Here is a 10,370-nt window from a genome sequence, read left to right on the forward strand (position 1 = left end):
CACGTGTTCTCCCTAGGGAGGCTATGCCCATATATGGTGTGGGGTTCGGAGTCTATGCCCATATATGGTGTGCTGTTCGGAGTCAATAAGGCCCTTCTACTCAAATCCATGTATAGTTGAAATATATAACAATAACCAGTCTGCTTGTCTTATACAATCACAACCATACTTCCAAAACGTGTTTTACCACTTTGTAGGTAAAGGATTGCTCGCCTTTTACAATGTGCACGTGAAACTGTACCGCATATTCATGTAGGCGTGAATGTATGGTTTAAAGTACTAGATAGGTTATTACTAATATTAGGTAGTGGGTATGTCATACAAGTACCAGTGTTAAATATTTCAAATCACCATGAAACCTAAATCTTTTGATGCACATAATATATTGTTACCAAAAATATTTCGTTTAAAAGTTTCGGTTACTATTACCAGAAGTCGCTTTTTCTTTCAGTTCATTACCATAGCATGTTTGATTTCGTTACTACGAATTATTTAACAAAATAAGTAATTTGTAAGAATTTTCCTGTCTTTTCCCATATAAGTAATTAATATAATAGTTGTTGATAAGATAACAATATTGTTTCGAAGTAAAGTGCCGTTTTCAAGTATCTAAACATTCTTAACAAAAACAGTAAAATAATAAAAAGTAACATTCTAATCACATAAATACCACCGTTGTGGTTTTACTGGCGGGGGGAAAATAACCGTTTAATATTATAAAAAGAAAACATGCACATACTCATTTCTATGGCCAAATTACCAAATTATAATCTACCAATTATACATAATAATCATGTTTAAAAAAATCAGCATAAAAAATAATTCAAAGGGTTCAGGCTGAAATTGCCATCTTTCAATTGAAACATTTCTATCTTTTTCACAGTATTTGCTTCTAATTTCTAACAATAATACCCCAACTTATCATTACAGAAGATCATGAAGGCTTCCAACGGAAAATATTATATTTTATAATTACCAGGCCCATGCTTGTTTTAGGCCATACACGTACTCCCGGGACACAGTGTACATATAGGAATTGGTATTCATTAAGCCAAGAATTACAACAGAGGAGTTGTTCTTGATACAATTTTCAGGTTTTCAAGATGTAGAAACGGTTCTTCTGGGTTAATGAGTATTTTTCTATGGTTCTCAGGATTAATTTTCTCAGTCTCTGGAAAGTGTAGCTCCAATAAGGATCTTTAAACCGGCAACTTCAAAGGTAAATTCTAATATTTTTCAATGAATTCGAATATCTGACTTCTTATGAATAAAAATTTTTCTAAAATAAGAAAACTCAGTTTTTACCAAATTTATATAAAAAAATATTTTATTTAATGTTTTACGTATTAAAATTAAAGCCACTCTATTTTAATGATCCTCCTCAAATCTGGCACGTAAACATCATTTTACTTCGGAAGACGGGGGGAGGGGCGCATTATATTAATAAAAAAAGATGATCGAACAAATAAAAATTCATATAGGGGCAAGTCCTTTTAGTAGACAGTGAAAAACAGATCCAAAAAGTTCTGAGTATTTCCGCCACATACATCAGTGATTGTGATCAGCAGATTAACTAAATCATTACGATTAAAAAAAACTATATTTATACAAAATAATATAGTTACTTCCGGGTCACAGATAGTTTCCCGGAACCCGGAAGTAATTATTTTATCCTGTCTGCATATAGTTTGTTTTAGATAATTTCGGAGAACCCACTACCTTTCCATGACGATAAATAAAAGTTCAAATAGGGATAAAATCCTTTTAATCGACAGTGCTTCACAAACAGTGATAGAAATTCACAAAAATACCAGATATTTCGGTCACATATGCAGTTACCGGCATCAGTAGTCATCATTTTACTACTGATGACGGTAACTGCATATGTGACCGAAATATGTGGTATTTTTGTGAATTTCTATCACTGTTTGTGAAACACTGTCGATTAAAAGGATTTTATCCCTATTTGAACTTTTAGTTATAGTTAGTTTTAATTGTAATAGTTTAGTTTTTCTGCTGATGACGATCACTGATGTATATGGTCGAAATATCCATAACTTTTTGTATATGTTTTTCACTGTATAGGACTACTAAGAGGACTTATCCCTATTTGAACTTTTATTTATTCGTTATAAAAATGCAGTGTGGTCTTCAAAAAAATATCTAATATAGATTGTATTTAATAATTCGAACAAGAAGTGCAAAGAAATAAAAAAAAGATTTCGGGGGGGGGGCTCCCTTGCGTATCTCCTTGTCCCGATTACTTGGTGCAATGTGTTGTTGAGCTACATATTCCTTGCGTTAAAAAGTAGTTGATTTTGTAACTAGACCTACATAAATGTACCCTCTTCACCAGTTTAGATTCACAAAGGAACGAAAATGGCATCTTTATTATTGACGATAAGAAGTCTTGACGAGAAACAGTTATAATGAGTTGGAGGAAGAACTCAGTCTAGGGGACTGACTTACTTTGGATATGCCTATACTCTACAAGACTAACAAGTTAATATAGCGGAATAACAATTAAAAATCCGATGAGTTGGAAAACCAATTACTATACTAAAGATAGCGGTTGCTAATAGGCCATATACAATAAGACTTGTAAACAAAAATACAATGTTACTAGCCTATATAATTTGTACTAGAGGCTAAGAGGTTCAATGAAATTACTCAGATGAGTAATAAAGATTAAGAGTTCTCTCGTATAGAGAGATGAGACTGGCTGATCCAATTCGCAAAAAGGTATCAGTTTAGCAGGTTCATTCCACGTAAGGAAACATGATAAATAAAAAAAATTCTTACTTCACAAGATACCTAAAAAGTGTAGTCAACAGATGCTCAACACGTAAACCATTTTTACCACCACCGTTATAACGTTACTATATATAACGCTATAATACAACGTTGTAACGTTACTATATGCTTGCAAAATGCATGGAGCGTATAATTTTGGCTATATTTTTGCAAAATTAGGGGGGATAGGGGTAGTGAAAGTGGTTTACACATAAATAATCCGTTGAATCTACTTTTAGGCATATCCTGACGTAAGACTTGTTTTTTATTATGTTTTCTTATGTGGAGTGGGCCCTCTAAAGAGATACCCGCAAAAATTTTAGATCTACATGTGCAAAGACTCGGAGGAGCAACTGGTATATGATTTATAATGGCGTCTGAAATCTTGTGAAAAATTTAGCGTTATAACGCTTTGTCTGAGCCGTATGACTTGTACGACTACCAATTTTAAATATTAAGGGGTCACTCTCTCAGAAATCATATACACCAGCTGGTGCCTGCCGATCGTGGCAGAACAGTGCCAAGTGTTTTGGGGACTGTGCCAATCGTGGCAGAACTGTGAAGCAAACGTGGAGTCCCATGATGTACACCAACAGGCGGGAAGTCAACGCCCCCTTGCTGAAGGTGCACAATTTTGGAAGAAGAATAGAAGAAATACTACTGTTGCCATGTTCTCTTATACAAGAAAAATTACTCGAATCTCCAATTGAAATTTTCTTGTCCTTACCGACAGAGCCGTTCCAAGGGTTGGTGGCGCCCGGGGAAAATTAATTACAGCACCCCTTTCCGACTCAAATATGAGCAAAAAAGCTGAACCGAAGTGAAAAATTAGATCAAAGTGGACATACCCCCAGCCATAGTGCCCCTCTTCCCCGCCACGGTGCATGGTGAAGCTAACCTGGTTGTCCCCCCCTCTTGAACAGCTCTGCCTACCGAACAAAATGGGACTTATGTCATGAGGTTTATGTTCCCTGTGCGAGTTTTGGTATGCTATTTTTCGGCTCTCCTATGGCCTCAATATATCAACGAACAACAAGAATTTTACTATCACTCCATCGCTGAAGGCTAGTTCTATCCGTCTACCGAATTAAAATTTTAAAATTTGGTGTGCAGGTTTCTTAGATTAAATGCACGTTGAAAATTAGTCTAAAATTGCTGAAAAATAACAAATTCTTAGTTTTTTTGTTTGTTTTTTTTAGCAAATTAGGACCATTCTCTAAGAAAAATTCTAAATAATACAATCATTCTGGCTCGGTCAAGCACGTATCCAGGATTTCGTTTGGTGAGAGGGAGTATTTTTTCACGGGTGGGTGGGGGGACTTAAAAGCGCAACAAAAATTGTTGATATGCATTTTTGTTCCGTTCAGAGGGAACATATAGTAAGTGAGCCGGCACTAGACCCTTAAGGTCCAAACCGATGGTGCTGATCTTCGTTTCATGGCCCTTAGGCCACGAATTACTGTGGGGGATTTACTACTGCGTCTACTACTACTACTAACAGCTCACTGCTGCACCAATCCACCTGAGGCCAACAGCTACACAAACTCTACCTGCATTCCAATCTATTCAAAACCTCCCTTTTTAAACCCTTCTAGCAAGTTCCAATTTCCCTTAAATCTTTCCTTACGACATCCTTCCATCCCAACTGGGGATGACCTGCTAGTAGTATCTATTATAAAGGCACTGAATATACATGCAATTACACAAGAGCCATACAAGAAAAACCCATGCCTGAGACATTACACTATCACATGGACATTGCAAAAAGCTGGCATGGTAACAACCATACACGTGGACATAACAAAAAAAAAAAAAATAAGACTGGTTTTTGTTATTGATATGAATTACACAAGAATGTGCCAGTTGACGTAGACATTTTAAAAAGTGACCTTTACCTATAAAGTGCCCAAGCATGTTTCTAGTTTTACTGGAAACATTTGACATCTCTCTTGTGATATTTAAATATGACATGTTCATGGTTCTTTTTATATTTTTTGCTAATAAATTTGACATCGTGTCTGAGCGTTTTCTGAAAGACTTTAGACTACTGTAATTATTTAAAAGGTATAGTTTATTTATTCTAAAGATAATGACTTAGGCTTCAACGGCAAATCATTTTAATACTTTTCCACAGGGGGATTTCCACTAGGTATGTTAAGATTCAAACTAATTCTTGTAGGCTACCTTTTAAAATAGCTTTACGGGGTTTGAGAGTGTCGTCTTATTCTGTGTGTTTTTTTCTTTACTTGGTGGTGATTCAAAAGCGAGGATTTTTGTTAAATAAATAATTCTTGTACCTTTTAAAATAGCTTTACGGGGTTTGAGAGACTCTGAAAACAACTTCAACCGTGGCCCGCCCCCCCCCCCCGCGATCAAAAATTAAATTATAAAAAAGTTTCTTTCGATGTGTACTGTATAATACACAAGTGATGTTTGGACAGTGTTGTCAATTTAAAATAGTTTAACGTTATACTATCCGAAGAAGTTGATACTAAGAGGGGTGTAGATGACAAGAAAAGAATTGTAATAATGGATAGCTTTACTTCTTCGATGGGTTCCGTATAATACATAGGTGATTGGGTGATGGCAGAAGGATCTCTTAGAGTACTTATAGTGATGTACTGTGGGCCGAGCTGCTAGCGAAAACCCCGTGTGGATGAGTTGAAATAAAAAAATTTAACAGGAAATGGCTGAAAAGGGTTTTGTTTAAAATAGTTTAACGTTATACTATACGAATAAGTTGATACTAAGAGGGGTGTAGATGACAAGAAAAGAATTGTAATAACGGAAGGCTTTACTTCTTTTATGGGCACCATGAAATACACAAGCGATGGGGCGACGGCAGAAAGATATCTTTGAGTACTAATAGTGCTGAACGAGAGGACGAGCTGCTACAAAAAACTCCATGTTAATGAGTTGAAATAAAAAATTTTAACAGGAAATGGCTGAAAAGGGTTTTGTTTAAAATAGTTTAACGTTATACTATACGAAGAAGTTGATACTAAGAGGGGTGTAGATGACAAGAAAAGAATTGTAATAACGGATAGCTTTACTTCTTCGACAGGTTCCATATAATACATAGGTGATTGGATGATGGCAGAAGGATCTCGTAGAGTACTAATAGTGCTGTACGGTGGGCCAAGCTGCTAGCGAAAACCCTATGTGGATGAGTTGAAATAAAAAAATTTAACAGGAAATGGCTGAAAAGGGTTTTGTTTAAAATAGTTTAACGTTATACTATGCGAAAAAGTTGATAGTAAGAGGGGTGTAGATGACAAGAAAAGAATTGTAATAACATATGGCTTAATTTCTTTGATGTGCTCCGTATAATATATAAGCGGTGGCGTGACGGCAGAAAGATCTCTTAGAGTACTAATAGTGCTGAACAATGGGACGAGCTGCTAGCGAAAACCCCGTGTGGATGAGTTGAAATAAAAATTTTTTAACAAGAAATGGCTGAAAAGTGTTTTGGGGGAGATGGGTTGATTGGCAGAAGGATGCATTAGTGAAGTTATAGTGGAGGGGCGAGTTGCTAGCGAAAAATCTAAGCTATTAAGGGTTTTTGACCGTAAACTCTAGTTTTTTGTAAGAAAATTATGGAAAATACAATTCGTTGGTTCATAGGTGAAACTTAAGTCCAGGTATGGATCGAAAAATAAACTATTTCTGTAGTATCTGAGCTGATAAGGGTTTTTTACCATAACCTCTAGTTTCCTTTAAGAAAACTCTGGAAAATACAATTCTCTCGTTCGAATGTGAAACTTAGGTTCATTCTCTGGTTCAAATGTGGAAAACCCCGTATGGATGAGTTGAAATAAAAAATTTTAACAAGAAATGGCTGAAGTGTGTTGGGGGGATGGGTTGATTGGCAGAAGGATGTATTAGCGAAGTTATAGTGGAGGGCGAGTTGCTAGCGAAAAACCCATGGGGATGAGTTGAAATTAATTTTTTTAACAAGAAATGGCTGAAAAGTGTTTTATTGGCAGAAGGATGTAATAGCGAAGTTATAGTGGAGGGCGAGTTGCTAGTGAAAAACCCGTGTGGATGAGTAGAAATAAAAATTTTTTAACAAGAAATGACTGAGAAGTGTTTTGGGGGAGATGGGTTGATTGGCAGAAGGATGTATTAGCATAGTTATAATGGAGGGCGAGTTTCTAGCAAAAACCCCGTGTGGATGAGTTGAAATAAAAAAATTTAACAAGAATTGGCTAAAAAGTGTTTTGGGGGAGATGAATTGAATGGCAGAAGGATTTATTAGTGTAGTTATAGCGCAGGGTGGGTTGCTAGAGAAAATCATAAGCTATTAAGAGTTTTTGACTGTAAACTCTAGTTTTTTGTAAGAAAACTAAGGAAAATACGATCCGTTGGCTCATACCTGAAACTTATGTCCAGGTATGGATCGAAAAATAAACTATTTCTGTAGAATCTCAGCTAATAAGGGTTTTTGACCATAAACCCTAGTTTCCTGTAAGAAAATTATGGAAAATACAATTCTCTCGTTCAAATGTGAAACTTAGGTCCATTCTTTTGTTTAAATGTGGAAAAAACCCGTGTGGATGAGTTGAAATAAAAAAATTTAACAAGAAATGACTGAAAAGTTTTTTTTGGGGGGGGGATGGGTTGATTGGCAAAAGGATGTATTAGCGTAGTTATAGTGGAGGGTGAAACTTAAGTCCAGGTATGGATCGAAAAATAAACTATTTCTGTAAAATCTGAGCTAATAAGGGTTTTTGACCGTAAACTCTAGTTTCCTGTAAGAAAATTATAGAAAATACAATTCTCTCGTTCAAATGTGAAACTTACGTCCATTCTCTGGTTCAAATGTGAAACTTAAGTCCAGTTTTGGATACTCATAATAATGAGGACTGATGGTTCTAATTCAATATTTTTTTTTCATAGTTCAAATGTGAAACTTAAGTCCAGTTTTGGATACTCATAATAATGAGGACTGATGGTTCTAATTCAATATTTTTTTTTTCATAAAAACAAACTATTTTTTTTTAACTTCGAAATTATTCAACTTTATTTTTTTTTATTTTTTTTTGTACGTATCTTAAAATGACCAAATATGCTTACGGCTCTAACAATTGTACTCTATGATTGGTCAGAGACACAATGTGGCTTTCCCACTGGTATTCTATGTCCAGATAAAGACACTACCTAGTCTATTGCATGTATTAAATCAGTATTTTGTACGCAGTGGAACGATAAACACATAAGTCATATATTTAAAAAAAGTGAAGATGGAGCATTTTAATAAAGTGTGTTCACATGTCAATGTTATTGTAGCATTGAATGCTGACAAGGAGAAGTATTTAAAATATGAAAAAAGTAAAAATGGTAGCACTATTGGAAATGTATGTGTGCATTGTCATGACAGTAAGGAATTTAATTTCTTTGGAGTACAAAAAAAATTCAACTCTTCTTATGGTGGATATGCAAGAGTGCGATATCCAGAGAAGATAGCACTCAAACAAAATGCCAACATAAAAATAATAGTTGATGAAGAGAGACATCTTCTTGCCAGTGCTTGTGGTAACATGCTACCTCTTGTTGCATCCCGTCGTCATCTTTCGAGTATTAACATTCAACGGAAGATTAAAAGAAGATATGCATACTCTTCTACTAATATCATAAACCATATCTTGTCGACGTGCCGAAACTGTTACCTTTGTAAAAATAATGTTGTAATAGACAGTGAAATTGCTTGAAAAACAAAAAGGACATTGGCAGAAAATATCACTAAGGAATATAAAGATGAATCGATGAAAAACAAAGTGCCAGCAAACGTCACTACCATTAATCAAACAATTAATGAACCAAATAATAGCAAAGATGAAGTGCATATTGAACATGTGGATGACCCCGTATTAGAAATGTGTTCACATGCTAGTGTTATTGTAGCATTGAATGCTGACAAGGAGAAGTATTTAAACTATGAAACAAGTAAAAATGGTAGCACTATTGGAAATGTATGTGTGCATTGTCATGACAGTAAGGAATTTAATTTCTTTGGAGTACCAAAAAAATTCAACTCTTCTTATGGTGGATATGCAAGAGTAGATATCCAGAGATGATAGCACTCAAACAAAATGCCAATATAAAAATAATAGTTGATGAAGAGGAACATCTTCTTGCCAGTGCTTGCGGTAACATGCTACCCCTTGTTGCATCCCATCGTCAACTTTCGGGTATTAACATTCAACGGAAAATTCAAAAGAAGACATGCATACTCTTCAACTAATATCATAAACCATATCTTGTCTACGTGCCGAAACTGTTACCTTTGTAAAAATAATGTTGTAATAGACAGTGAAATTGGCGGAAAAATAAAAAGGGCATTGTCAGAAAATATCACTATGGAATATAAAGATGAAACGATGAAAAACAAAGCACCAGCAAACTATACTGGCATTGATCAAACAGTCATTGAATCAAATAATACCAAAGACGAAAAGCATATTGAGCCTGTTCATGAGACACCAGTAAAAATTCTGTATAATTCAAAATGGAATAATGATTATTCTACTGATTACGAACTAAGAGAAGACAATAGCTACAATATCAAGAGAGAATATGGTGAACTATTTTATGGAACAGATTCAAAATGTCCAAAGTTAATCATTGATATTGATAATGTATCATAATATATTTTTTTATTAATATTCTACATATCATTATTTCATTAAAAATATTACATTGTTATGTGTTCATTATTTTTTAGAGTAAGCTAGCATATCAAGCGTTTAGAATGTCTATTAAAACATCGACGATGTAAGAAAAGGAATTTGCTTACATCTATTGTCAGACACATGGGATAACATTGTCAAAATCTAGGTATCAGAATGAAAAAATTGTAGGTAAGTAAGTAAGTAAGCAAGTAAGTAAATCGGAAGTAAGTAAGTAAGTAAGTAAGTAACTTTGTTTAAGTCACCACTTGGATACACAATAAAGAAATTTACATGCACAGAGACAACCCACACACACACACAAACACACACACACACAGACACACACACACACAAACATAGACACACACACACACAGAAACATACATAGACACAAATATAGACACAAACACACACAAAAACACAGACACACACACAAACACACACACACACACAGACAAAGACACACACACACACACACACACACACACACACACACACACACACACACACACACACACACACACACACACACACACACACACACACACACACACACACACACACACACACACACACACACACACACACACACACACACACACACACACACACACACACACACACACACACACACACACACACACACACACACACACACACACACACACACACACACACACACACACACACACACACACACACACACACACACACACACACACACACACACACACACACACACACACACACACACACACACACACACACACACACACACACACACACACACACACACACACACACACACACACACACACACACACACACACACACACACACACACACACACACACACACACACACACACACACACACACACACACACACACACACACACACACACAC

General features: G+C 35.5%; 1 long non-coding RNA gene across 1 annotated transcript in view; it reads left to right on the forward strand.

The window, feature by feature from the left end:
• The first annotated feature begins 1,120 nt into the window (after positions 1–1,120).
• Positions 1,121–10,370, forward strand: part of LOC148946457 (uncharacterized) — a 124,896-nt gene continuing 115,646 nt past the window's right edge. The window contains exon 1 of the long non-coding RNA XR_016142567.1: positions 1,121–1,219. This is a non-coding gene — a long non-coding RNA (uncharacterized LOC148946457). The remainder of the gene's footprint in view (positions 1,220–10,370) is intronic.

This window comes from Artemia sp. Qi Xiang Cuo, chromosome 12 (genome assembly GCF_049724085.1).
Source record: "Artemia sp. Qi Xiang Cuo chromosome 12, ASM4972408v1, whole genome shotgun sequence".
Taxonomy (NCBI): domain Eukaryota; kingdom Metazoa; phylum Arthropoda; class Branchiopoda; order Anostraca; family Artemiidae; genus Artemia; species Artemia sp. Qi Xiang Cuo.